The following is a 13,539-nucleotide window of genomic DNA, read 5'->3' on the forward strand; positions in this document are numbered from 1 at the left end:
CAGGCTACCAGAATCTAACATAGCCTCTACTCGGTTGCCTTCTACAGTGAGTACACACATGTGCTTATCTGTCTCAGCCTGCCAGTCAGCAGTACAGACTGGCTGTGCAAAGAAAGACATCCTGTGGTTGACATGGGCAGTATCACATTGCATAGGTTCAGAGGTAAGTGAACAATTAGCCGCAATATGGTCAAAACCACCACATCGGAAACACTGAATCACACTATTATCTAGTCTTTTACGGGGTAGGAACCTTCCTGGCCTGGCTGACCCATCTCCAGGTTCCACACCCCCAGACTTGAGTACATTCCACAGCCCAGCACCATTCTCTCCTGGAACACTCTTACCAGTCTTGGTGGGGCACACTCATCAGCTCCTCAGCCACCACATACCTCTACACCAGTTCAACTAACTGGTCTGCAGACTTATGGTCTGCATGGCTCACCCACTTGCGCAGAGTTGCAGGCAGCAATCACAGATACCGGTCCATCACGACTCTTTCCATGATCTGTGGTCCTGTCAGCATCTCGGGCTGTAGCCATTTTGTGGTTAGATGGATGAGGTCATGCATCTGTGAGAGTGGAGGCTTTTCCGTTTGGAACTCCCAGAGGTGGACTCGTTGGGCACAAACAAATGCGGTGACTCCCAAGCGAGTTAGGATCTCCCGTTTTAACTTATCATAGTCTTTTGCATCAGCCAGGCACAAATCATAGTAGGCTTTTTGTTGTTCTCCAGACAGGAAGTATGCCACAAGACTTGCCCACTGCTCTTTAGGCCACTTCTCTCTTTCAGCGGTTCTTTCAAAAGCCGTAAGATACACTTCCACATCATCATTCGGGGTCATCTTTTGCAGAAAATTACTAGCCCGTATGGTGTGAGTGTTAGTTAGAAGAGCAGGGGAAGCATCTCCAGACCCGACTACTAGCTGTTGTACCACCTCTCTTAAGGCCTGGTGGGTTTCCTCTATGGCGACTTGTTGTTGCCTCTGGGCGGTTTCCAAGGCCAATATTTGCACATTGGTGGATTCCTGCTGAGCTCTAGTAGCTTCCTGCTGAATTTTGTTCATTTCCTGCTGCGCTCTGGAAGTTTCTTGCTGAGCTCTGGTAGCTTCTTGCTGAGCTGCCGTATCTTGGAGCAAGGCCTAACAATGTCCTCCAAGTTGTCTATAGGTGCAGATTGTAAGCTGAATCTGGCTTCTCTAAGCATCTGCTGATGCCACCTCCATGAATTTCACAACTTCGTGTCTGTCCCTTTAAATTTTAAAGGAAAACTTTTTTCCTTGCTGCAATTTCAGTGTGTGATTGCCCGCATTCTCCACCAACTGTGGCACAGTTGGCATAGGGGTCCCTCTCCTGGGATAGATGGACTCCCTCTCTACACACACAGCAGCCAGACAAACAGGACACAAGTCTGGGGTTCTCGTACAAACTGGTTGGCACCAGTCTTTATTGTACCAAACAAATAAACAAAATAAAACAAACAAAACCCTAGCCCATCTGGGCACTAACGAAACAGTGGGTACCTCACTACCAGAACATTAGGGCCTACTGCCCTCACCATCAGTAACAACACGTGCACAGTACTTACAGGGTAATCATACAGTGTCTCTGGACATGCTAGCCTGCCTGCCTACTTCCCCAGGTGTGAGACACTCAGCCACAAACAAACCCTGCTTATATTGGCCATTTCCAGCTGCAAGCCCGAATGAGCCTGTTACTAAGCTGAAATGCCCAAGACCTGGAGTGGCCTGTGGATGCAGCCCTCCCTCTTCTCACATCCACACCCCCAGGACCCAATCCAGCTTTTCTCCAAAGCCAACATTTCTAGTCTGTTTTTACAAACAGACTTCTCCTGGGGGTCTTAAAACACATAGGACAGGAATCTGGGACACACATAGAAGCCATTCAGCACTTCTCCAGTGCTTCTATCACAGTACACAGTATGTCATAATGTGAATTGAGGGAATACACAGTGTAGCATATATTAATTGGGGCAGACAAAGTGTGGCATATAATGTGAATTGGCAGCATACGCAGTGTGGCATATAATGTGAATTGGCAGCATACGCAGTGTGGCATATAATGTAAATTGGCAGCATATGCAGTGTGGCATATAAAGTGGTTTGGCAGCATACACAGTGTGGCATATAATCATACATGCCTACCCTCCTGGAATTCGCGGGAAGCTCCTGATTTTTGGGTAACCACCTCACTCTCCCGGAAGGGTAGGCACTTCTCCCACATTCTACCCAATTCCTAGTGAAGTGGTCAAAATAGGGAGAATTTCCGTGGTGATCGCAGGTCCCCATGAGGGGGGCAGGGCTTAATGATGTGATTCTTCATGAATCAGATCATTTAGCCCTGCCCCTATTTAAATTTGTGTCAATCGCTGCAATTTACAGTGAAGGGGGTGGGGCTTCATGATGCAATCTGTCAGGCCCCGCCCCATCTCACCCCCATGCTTCTCCCCGGGCGGAGAAAAAAAAAGGTAGCCAATATGCGAATTGGCAGCATACACAGTGTGGCATATAGTGTGACTGGGGACATGCACAGTGTGGCATATAAAATGACTGGGGACATGCACAGTGTGGCATATAGTGTGACTGGGGACATGCACAGTGTGGCATATAATGTGACTGGGGACATGCACAGTGTGGCATATAAAGTGACTGGGGACATGCACAGTTTGGCATATAGTGTGACTGGGGACAAGCACAGTGTGGCATATAATGTGACTGGGGACATGCACAGTGTGGTATATAATGTGACTGGGGACAAGCACAGTGTGGCATATGATGTGACTGGGGACAAGCACAGTGTGGCATATAGTGTGACTGGGGACATGCACAGTGTGGCATATAATGTGACTGGGGACATGCACAGTGTGGCATATAATTTGACTGGGGACATGCACAGTGTGGCATATAATGTGACTGAGGACATGCACAGCGTGGCATATAAAGTGACTGAGGACATGCACAATTTGGCATATAGTGTGACTGGGGACAAGCACAGTGTGGCATATAATGTGACTGGGGACATGCACAGTGTGGTATATAATGTGACTGGGGACAAGCACAGTGTGGCATATAATGTGACTGGGGACAAGCACAGTGTGGCATATAGTGTGACTGGGGACATGCACAGTGTGGCATATAATGGGACTGGGGACATGCACAGTGTGGCATATAATTTGACTGGGGACATGCACAGTGTGGCATATAATGTGACTGAGGACATGCACAGCGTGGCATATAAAGTGACTGAGGACTTGCACAGCGTGGCATATAAAGTGACTGGGGACATGCACAGCGTGGCATATAACGTGACTGGAGACATGCACAATGTGGCATATAACGTGACTGGAGACATGCACAGTGTGGTATATAATGTGACTGGGGACAAGCACAGTGTGGCATATGATGTGACTGGGGACAAGCACAGTGTGGCATATAGTGTGACTGGGGACATGCACAGTGTGGCATATAATGTGACTGGGGACAAGCACAGTGTGGCATATGATGTGACTGGGGACAAGCACAGTGTGGCATATAGTGTGACTGGGGACATGCACAGTGTGGCATATAATGTGACTGGGGACATGCACAGTGTGGCATATAATTTGACTGGGGACATGCACAGTGTGGCATATAATGTGACTGAGGACATGCACAGCGTGGCATATAAAGTGACTGAGGACATGCACAATTTGGCATATAGTGTGACTGGGGACAAGCACAGTGTGGCATATAATGTGACTGGGGACATGCACAGTGTGGTATATAATGTGACTGGGGACAAGCACAGTGTGGCATATAATGTGACTGGGGACAAGCACAGTGTGGCATATAGTGTGACTGGGGACATGCTCAGTGTGGCATATAATGGGACTGGGGACATGCACAGTGTGGCATATAATTTGACTGGGGACATGCACAGTGTGGCATATAATGTGACTGAGGACATGCACAGCGTGGCATATAAAGTGACTGAGGACATGCACAGCATGGCATATAAAGTGACTGGGGACATGCACAGCGTGGCATATAACATGACTGGAGACATGTACAACGTGGCATATAACGTGACTGGAGACATGCACAACACAATGTGGAATATAAAGTGAATTAGCAGCATACACAGTGTGGCATAAAGTATGAACTGGGGCATGCACAGTGTGGCATATAATGTGAACTTGGGGCATGAACAGTATGGCATATAATGCAAATTGATAGCATGAACAATGTGGCATATAATTTGACTGGAGACATGCACAACTTGGCATATAACGTGACTGGGGACATGCACAACATGGCATATAATGTGAACTGGGAACATGCACTATGTGGCATATAAAGTGAATTAACAGCATACACAGTGTGGCATAAAATATAAACTGGGGCATGCACAGTGTGGCATATATTGTGAACTGGGGGCATGAACAGTATGGCATATAATGCAAATTGGCAGCATGAACAATGTGCCATATAACGTGACTGGGGACATGCACTATGTGCCATATAATGTGACTGGGGACATGCACAGTGTGGTATATATAACGTGGCTGGGGACATGCACAACATAGCATATAATGTGACTGGGGACATGCACAATGTGGCATATAACGTGACTGGGGACATGCACAGTGTGGCATATAATTTGACTGGGGACATACACAATGTGGCATATAACGTAACTGGGGACATGCACAACGTGGCATATACCGTGACTGGGGACATGCACAACGTGGCATATAACGTGACTGGGGACATGCACAACATGGCATATATAACATGACTGGGGACATGCACAATGTGGCATATAAAGTGAATTAGCAGCATACACAGTGTGGCATAACATATGAACTGGGGCATGCACAGTGTGCCGTATAGTGTGAACTGGGGGCATGAACATTATGGCATATAATGCAAATTGGCAGCATGATCAATGTGGCATATCATTTGACTGGGGACATGCACAGTGTGGCATATAATGTGACTGGGGACATGCACAATGTGGCATATAATGTGACTGGGGACATGCACAACATAGCATATAACGTGACTGGGGACATGCACAACATAGCATATAATGTGAACTGGGGACATGCAAAACGTGGCATATAACGTGACTGGGGACATGCACAACATGGCATATAACGTGAACTGGGGACATGCACAATGTGGCATATAAAGTGAATTGGTAGTATGGGGGCAGTGTGGCATATAAATAGAATTGGGGACACAGTGGGGGCTATTCAATTAGCTGCGGTGTTTACCCCGTGACTAATTACTGTCCAAAATCCCTACAGCACGGGGAAAGGCTATTCAATTAAATAGCCTTTTTCCTGTGCCGAAAAATCGTGAGTCATGAGCGAAAACACACTGATTCCACGTAAGCTGCAGAATCAATGGGTTTTATTTCCTCATGCGCAAGCTCGATTTGGTGTTTTTTCTGAGGACTATGTGGAATTCACATTGTGGCATATAATGTGAACTGGAGGCATGAACGGTGTGGCATATAATGTGAACTGGGGACTTGCACTATGTGGCATATAATGTGAACTGGCAGCATGCAGAGTCTGGCATAAAATATGAACTGGGAGCATGCACAGTGTGGCATATAATGGGAATTAGTAGAATGGCATATAGTTTGAATTGGCAGCATACCGTGTGTGACATATAGGGGTCAATCCAATTACCTGTGAAGCTGTTGCCACTGATTTAAAATGCTGGCAACGGCACAGCACCTTGCACCCATCACGGCCCTCTCCCAGCCTGAATTTGCTAATTTGTGGACAGCAAGCAGTTTTGAGCGAGATCAGGCTGTCGTAACTCGCAACCACAGTGTATTCGCGTGTAATTGGATGGACACCATAATGTGAATTAATATTATGCTCAGTGTGATATATAGGGGTAGATGTATGATAGCGGCACTTAACATGCCGCTATAACGCTTCCCGCTTCGCCTCTTTACCGAGGTGAAGCAGGAAGCACTACCGATGAGATGTATAAACATTTCATCGGCCGGAGAGGGGGAGCATTAACTCCCCCCTCCGGCGCTACCCACTAGAGACCACAGCGCATCAGCCTAGTGCTGATGCCCTGTGTCTCTGTACCGGCCGGCTCCACTGAGCATTCGCGGGATCTCGCAAGTATCGCGAGATCCCCGCGTGCAGCCTGGAGTCGGCAGTAGGCCCAGCAGGGACAGCGCTGTCCCTGCTGTGGAGATAGGACAATGCCAGGCTGTAGCTGTCGATAAGGATAGCTACAGTGGGCCGAACGGTCAGGCGGTCTGTCCATTCGTACATGGCCCAAGCTATCGGCGCTGCTGTCTTGTAGATAGCAGCGCCGATAATGACAGGGGCGCATAGCGGAGACATTTACCGCCCAGACCCCTGATCATACATCGGGGAGAAGCGGTATCAGCGCACCTAACGTGCGCTTATACCATTTCTGGGCTTCATACAACTCCCCCATAGTGTGAGCTTTTTAAGTAGTCTACCACTCAATTTCAGCTGGTGTCAGGAGTGTTAAACATCTACCATTTATGTCACAAAATCAAAATCACTAAATCTGCTGGGGGCCTAGGTGACCCGCAGGCCCCCAGCTATTCACTTCAAATTTCCATGCAGCTTTGGCAATCATATTTATGGGGCCAATTCAATTAGCAGCGTGTTGGCAAAGAATTGGTTAAGTGGCTAAAAAACCCACGGTCGCATCTTATTATTAATCAATTAGAGAATCTGTGTTAACGTGAGTCTCAGTGGGAGTTTACAAAGGTTTTAGTTTGCAGCCCCTGAGTATGTGAAAGGTAGGGAAAAATATTTGTAAGTAATAATGTTGGGGCCAGTGGCGTAACTAGGGCAGGGCGAGCAGGATGCGTGCCCTGGGCGCTGTGGGACCGGCGGCACAGGGGGGCGCCACCGGCCACGGTCCGGCCCGCCCTACTTAGCCACTAGTGTAGCGCCGACCGCAGTGAGTGCGGTCAGCGCTACACATTTACACAGGACCGGCGCTAGGCTTCCAGCGCCGGTCCTGTGCTGCACACCTGAGCCCGTTCCCTCCCCCTGAGCGCTTGCCCAATAGCGCCAGGAGGCGGGCTCAGGCTGTGCATAACATACACATCGCCGCCAGCGCTGGCGGCGATGCGTGTGTTAAACAGAAGCCAATGAGAGTCAGATAGGCTCTCATTGACTGCTGCAGCACCCACTGCAAGAGCCGGACTTCCTTCCAGCTCCTGCAGTGGGTAATGGGACAGACGTCATGACGTCATAACGTCTCTCCCATTATGCTGAGTGCGCCAGCCCGGGAGGACTGGCGGGCGGCGGCGGCGGGAGAGGTGTCGCGGTCCGGAGCAGCAGCGTGGATTCAGGTAAGTATGTTTTTATATATTTTTAAAAAACACCTGTCAGCACTACTGGGGGCACAATGGGGGGGGTTGGCTACTACTGGGGGCACCATTATTGGGAGGACCTCTACTGGGAGGGGGCTATTACTGGGGTCACCATTATTGGGAGGACCTCTACTGGGGGGGGCTATTACAGGGGGCACTTAATCGGGAGGGGGAACCTCAACTGGGGGCCACTACTTGGGGGGGGGAACTACTACTGGGGGCATTATAAAAGGGGCCTACTACTAGGGGCACTGCACTGGGGGGAACACAACTGGGGTCAATAACAGGAAGGACCACTACAGGGACCACTGGATAGGGGGGGTCGCTACTGGGGGCCTGCATCAGGGGGACCACTACTGGGGGAACTGCATGGGAGGGGGGGGACTACTGCTGGGGGCACTATATAAGGGGCTTACTGCTCTGGGCACTGCGGGGACCACTACAGGGGGCACTAGATAGGGGGGATCACTACTGGGTGCCTGCATAAGGGGGACCACTACTGGGAAAACTGCATGGGGGGACTACTGCTGGGGGCACTATATAAAGGGCACTGCATAGGGGGGGACTACTACTGGGGGCACTATATAAAGGGCACTGCATAAGGGGATACCACTACTGGGTGCACTGCATTGTGGGGACTGCTACTGGGGACACTGCATAAGGGGGAACACTACATAGGGCACTGCATTTGGAGGGACCACTACTGGGGGCACTGAGTAAGGGGAACTAATTGGGGGCTGCATAAGGGGGACCACTACTGGGGATACTGTATAAGGAGCACTACTATGGGCCTGCATAAGAGAGACCACAACTGCATACTGGGGGTACTGTATAAGGGGTACTACTGGGGTTAAGGTGCATATGGATAGGAATGTTCAGCGTGAAAATAAAGGGTTGTGTCATGTTGACATGCCCCATTTTTAAGTGACAACGCCCATTTTTTTGCTGCGCGCGCACATATCGGGATGTTGGGGGGGGCTTCCTTTTCAAATTTGCCCTGGGCTCCAAATGCCCTAGTTATGCCACTAGTTGGGGCTCAGTGCAGAACCTCCAGTACACCCTTCACAATGAATAATCATGCACTTGGAGGCATTTCATTAATGATTTTTGGTTTTCTAGGAGGGTAGCAAGTCATTCACTTTGCTAGGGGCGACCAAACCTCTAGTTTCGGCACTGCTGTTTCCATCTCCTCATTTGCTTGGAATACCACGTGTACTGGTTTAACAGTCTCCACCCTCTCATTTGCATAGAATGCCATCTGCACTAGCAATAGGCTGCCAGCAAAGTTGAATTAGTACCTTAATTAAAAGTTAATTATGATGCCAGAGGGAGACTCCTGAAACAAGGTGAAAATGGGTCATTTTTAGACAGAAATATACAGAGTAAAGATATGAATCAAAAAAAAAAAACGTTTTGTTTCAAGCAATAAGATTGCAGCATTAATAGTGCAGGTTGTTTCTCTTAGCTGATGATATGCTGACCGGCTGTAAGAGAAGAACATTTGGGGTTTTAAAACTAGAATAAAAGTTTGAAGAAAATGGCAGAAAATTCCTGCTGGGCACAGAGTGTAAAATGAATATAGAAGAAAGATGATCATTGACTGTCACGTGTGGCGTCCCGCGACACAAGACAATTCGCACTTACAAAATGAATTGGGGCGAATGGAAATAGAACGAGTGTTGGCTTAGGAGAGAGCAGGTCCCCACAGGAACATACTCACTGACATCTGGAAATCAATTGCTCTGTGGGCTGCTCCTGTCCCGTACTGCCATATTTTATCTTCATGACAGGCAACAACGAGAGGAGACTTACAGACTTATGATTGGATTGAGCCTGGGAATAGAAAGTTGAGGTTTATTTGCCAGTAGAAATACTTGAGCAGTTTTTCAATATCTCACACAACACCTGTGAACTGTGCACCCCAAGGCCTTGCTTTGGATGCAAGAGTGCGTCTTCTTGCCGGGGGGATGTCTGTGGGTATGCGGCATAGAATTAGGGGAACTGTTGGGCTTCACAGCTGTAACGATCGCTAAAGGCTGGTCTTATTGTAAGCAAGGAGATTTCATACAGGGAAAAATGATTTTAAGGCTGATGCTAGATTATTATTATATTATTATATTACATTTATTTAATGTTTGGCCACAAGTTATTATTCACAAAGATATTTATCTAGGACATGGAAAATGTCAGCTGACTGCAATGGTATAATAAAAAATTAAGAAATCTTTGATAGCTTTATCAAGTAGTGATTAAAGTAAACACCACAGTACATATTGTTCCATTTACCTTAACTTACTGTGAAATCCTCTGGAAACTTATACACTGGGATAATAATAAGAAATCTCTCATACTGTACCATACTTTCCTACTTTTCAAAAAGTATTTCAGGGAGATTGTGAAAGCAACACCTATGAGCGCAGCGGTAAAGTGGACTGTACTGCTACATCTGAGAGGTGTGCCATAAAATTGACTTACTAACTGATTTGGGGCTCATTTACATTTGGATGTAAGATGTACTCGTTGATGAAAACCCACATAAGCTGGGTACACACTGGGCGTGATACAGGCCATTAAATCGAACGGCCAATATATCGCGAGCGCATTGGCGGTTGTGTACCTCCTATATGTCAGTCAACGTCATTCATAGACATATTGCATCTGCTCTGCAGCACAGCAGATGGCTGATATATCTGCAGATATATCAGCGCATCTGGCTGTGTGTACAGGGGGTCAGCCAACTGCCCATACATTACAATAGCTGCAGGAGCCGCCAGGGACAGCTCAACTAGGCGGGCAAATTCAAATGCCTTGTAAGGTCAGGAAACACACATCAAGCAGCCAATCGGTAAGTCTGTATAGCTTATCTGATCGGCTGTAGTGTGTACCCAGCTTGATACTTTCCAGGGCTTGCTCATGTATTGAGTTTTACAAATGGTTTCATATAAGTGTCCACGAGAAACCTTATTAAAATGCATGTAGCCATAGGGATCATTGTGCCTTCTAACCAATGAAGGGAAATGGCACTGATGATCCCATTTTAATGTATATATCTCTGATTGCTTTATTTCCAAGTATATAACAGCTACATATTGGGGATACTGTGCGTTTAGAGGCCTACTCATCATCACTTAATTTTCACAAAAGCAAGTGAAAATGCACATTTTCACCTGCAATTGTAAAAATTAAGTTATCGAGCCATTCATCAAGAAGGGTAAAGTAGGATATATCACTGATATCTTCTACTTATCTTCCTCTTGCGGAACGGCCCGCTGTCCAAATAGGGAGGAGAGGGGTGGTGACAGAAGCCAATAAGAAAAGGAGAGGAGAGGGGTGGTGACAGAAGCCAATAAGAAAAGGAGAGGAGAGGGATGGTGACAGAAGCCAATAAGGAGAGGAGAGGGGTGGTGACAGAAGCCAGTAAGAAAAGGAGAGGAGAGGGCTGGTGACAGAAGCCAATAAGAAAAGGAGACGAGCGGGATGGTGACAGAAGCCAATAAGGAGAGGAGAGGGGTGGTGACACAAGCCAATAAGAAGGAGAGGAGAGGGGTGGTGACAGAAGCCAATAAGAAGGAGAAGAGAGGGGTGGTGACAGAAGCCAATAAGAAGAGGAGAGGGGTGGTGACATAAGCCAATAACAAGGATAGGAGAGGGGTGGTGACAGAAGCCAACAAGAAAAGGAGAGGAGAGGGGTGGCGACAGAAGCCAATAAGAAAAGGAGAGGAGAGGGGTGGTGACAGAAGCCAGTAAGAAAAGGAGAGGAGAGGGGTGGTGACAGAAGCCAATAAGAAAAGGAGAGGAAAGGGGAGGTGACAGAAGCCAGTAAGAAAAGGAGAGGAGAGGGGTGGTGACACAAGCCAATAAGAAAAGGAGAGGAGAGGGGTGGTGACAGAAGACAATAAGAAAAGTAGAGGAGAGGGGTGGTGACAGAAGTCAGTAAGAAAAGGAGAGGAGAGGGGTGGTGACAGAAGCCAGTAAGAAAAGGAGAGGAGAGGGGTGGTGACAGAAGCCAATAAGAAAAGGAGAGGAGAGGGGTGGTGCCAGAAGACAATAAGAAAAGGAGAGGAGAGGGGTGGTGACAGAAACCAATAAGAAGAGGAGAGGAGAGGGGTGGTGACAGAAACCAATAAGAAGAGGAGAGGAGAGGGGTGGTGACAGAAGCCAATAAGAATAGGAGAGGAGAGGGGTGGTGACAGAAGCCAATAAGAAAAGGAAAGGAGAGGGGTGGTGACAGAAGCCAGTAAGAAAAGGAGAGGAGAGGGGTGGTGACAGAAGGCAATAAGAAAAGGAGAGGAGAGGGGTGGTGATAGAAGCCAATAATGAGAGGAGAGGGGTGGTGACAGAAGCCAATAAGAGAAGGAGACAAGAGGGGTGGTGACAGAAGCCAATAAGAAAAGGAGAGGGTTGGTGACAGAAGCCAATAAGAAGGAGAGGAGAGGGGTGGTGACAGAAGCCAATAAGAAGGAGAGGAGAGGGGTGATGACAGAAGCCAGTAAGAAAAGGAGAGGATAGGGGTGGTGACAGAAGCCAATAAGAAAAGGAGAAAAAGGGGCTGGTGACAGAATCCAATAAGAAAAGGAGAGGAGAGGGGTGGTGACAGAAGCCAACAAGAAAAGGAGAGGAGAAGGGTGGTGACAGAAGCCAATAAGAAAAGGAGAGGAGAGGGGTGGTGACAGAAGCCAGTAAGAAAAGGAGTGGAGAGGGGTGGTGACAGAAGCCAATAAGAAAAGGTGAGGAGAGGGATGGTGACAGAAGCCAATAAGAAAAGGAGAGGAGAGGGGTGGTGACAGAATCCAATAAGGAGAGGAGAGGGGTGGTGACAGAAGCCAATAAGAAAAGGAGGGAGAGGGGTGGTGACAGAAGCCAATAAGAAAAGGAGAGCAGAGGGGTGGTGACAGAAGCCAGTAAGAAAAGGAGAGGAGAGGGATGGTGACAGAAGCCAATAAGAAAAGGAGAGGAGAGGGGTGGTGACAGAAGCCAATAAGAAAAGGACAGGAGAGGGGTGGTGACAGAAGTCAATAATAAAAGGAGAGGAGAGGGGTGGTGAAAGAAGCCAATAAGAAGGAGAGGAGAGGGGTGGTGACAGAAGCCAGTAAGAAAAGGAGAGGGGTGGTGACAGAAGCCAATAAGGAGAGGAGAGGGATGGTGACAGAAGCCAATAAGAAGAGGAGAGGAGAGGGGTGGTGACAGAATCCAACAACAAGAGGAGAGGATAGGGGTGGTGACAGAAACCAATAAGAGGAGAGGAGAGGGGTGGTGACAGAAGCCAATAAGAAGGAGAGGGGAAGGACAAAGAGTTGATCAAAGAGGGGTGATGACAGAAGCCAATAGGAAGAGGAGAGGAGAGGGGTGGTGACAGAAGCCAATAAGAAAAGGAGAGGAGAGGGGTGGTGACAGAAGCCAATAAGAAAAGGAGAGGAGAGGGGTGGTGACAGAAGCCAAAAAGAAAAGGAGAGGAGAGGGGTGGTGACAGAAGCCAATAAGAAGAGGAGAGGATAGGGGTTGTGACAGAAGCCAATAAGAAGGAGAGGAGAGGGGTGGTGACAGAAGCCAGTAATAAAAGGAGATGAGAGGGGTGGTGACAGAAGCCAGTAAGAAAAGGAGAGGAGAGGGGTGGTGACAGAAGCCAATAAGAAAAGTAGAGGAGAGGGGTGGTGACAGAATCCAATAAGGAGAGGAGAGGGGTGGTGACAGTAGCCAATAAGAAAAGGAGAGGAGAGGGGTGGTGACAGAAGCCAACAAGAAAAGGAGAGGAGAGGGCTGGTGACAGAAGCCAATAAGAAGGAGAGGAGATGGGTGGTGACAGAAGCCAGTAAGAAACGGAGAGGAGAGGGGTGGTGACAGAACCCAATAAGAAAAGGAGAGGAGAGGGGTGGTGACAGAAGCCAATAAGAAAAGGAGAGGAGAGGGGTGGTGACAGAATCCAATAAGAAAAGTAGAGGAGAGGGGTGGTGACAGAAGTCAGTAAGAAAAGGAGAGGAGAGGGGTGGTGACAGAAGCCAACAAGAAAAGGAGAGGAGAGAGGTGGTGACAGAAGCTAATAAGAAAAGGAGAGGAGAGGGGTGGTGACAGAAGCTAATAAGAAAAGGAGAGGAGAGGGGTGGTGACAGAAGCAAATAAGAAAAGGAGAGGAGAGGGGAGGTGACAC

The sequence above is a fragment of the Taudactylus pleione genome, unplaced genomic scaffold (genome assembly GCF_031769625.1).
Source record: "Taudactylus pleione unplaced genomic scaffold, aTauple2 ptg000138l, whole genome shotgun sequence".
Taxonomy (NCBI): Eukaryota; Metazoa; Chordata; class Amphibia; order Anura; family Myobatrachidae; genus Taudactylus; species Taudactylus pleione.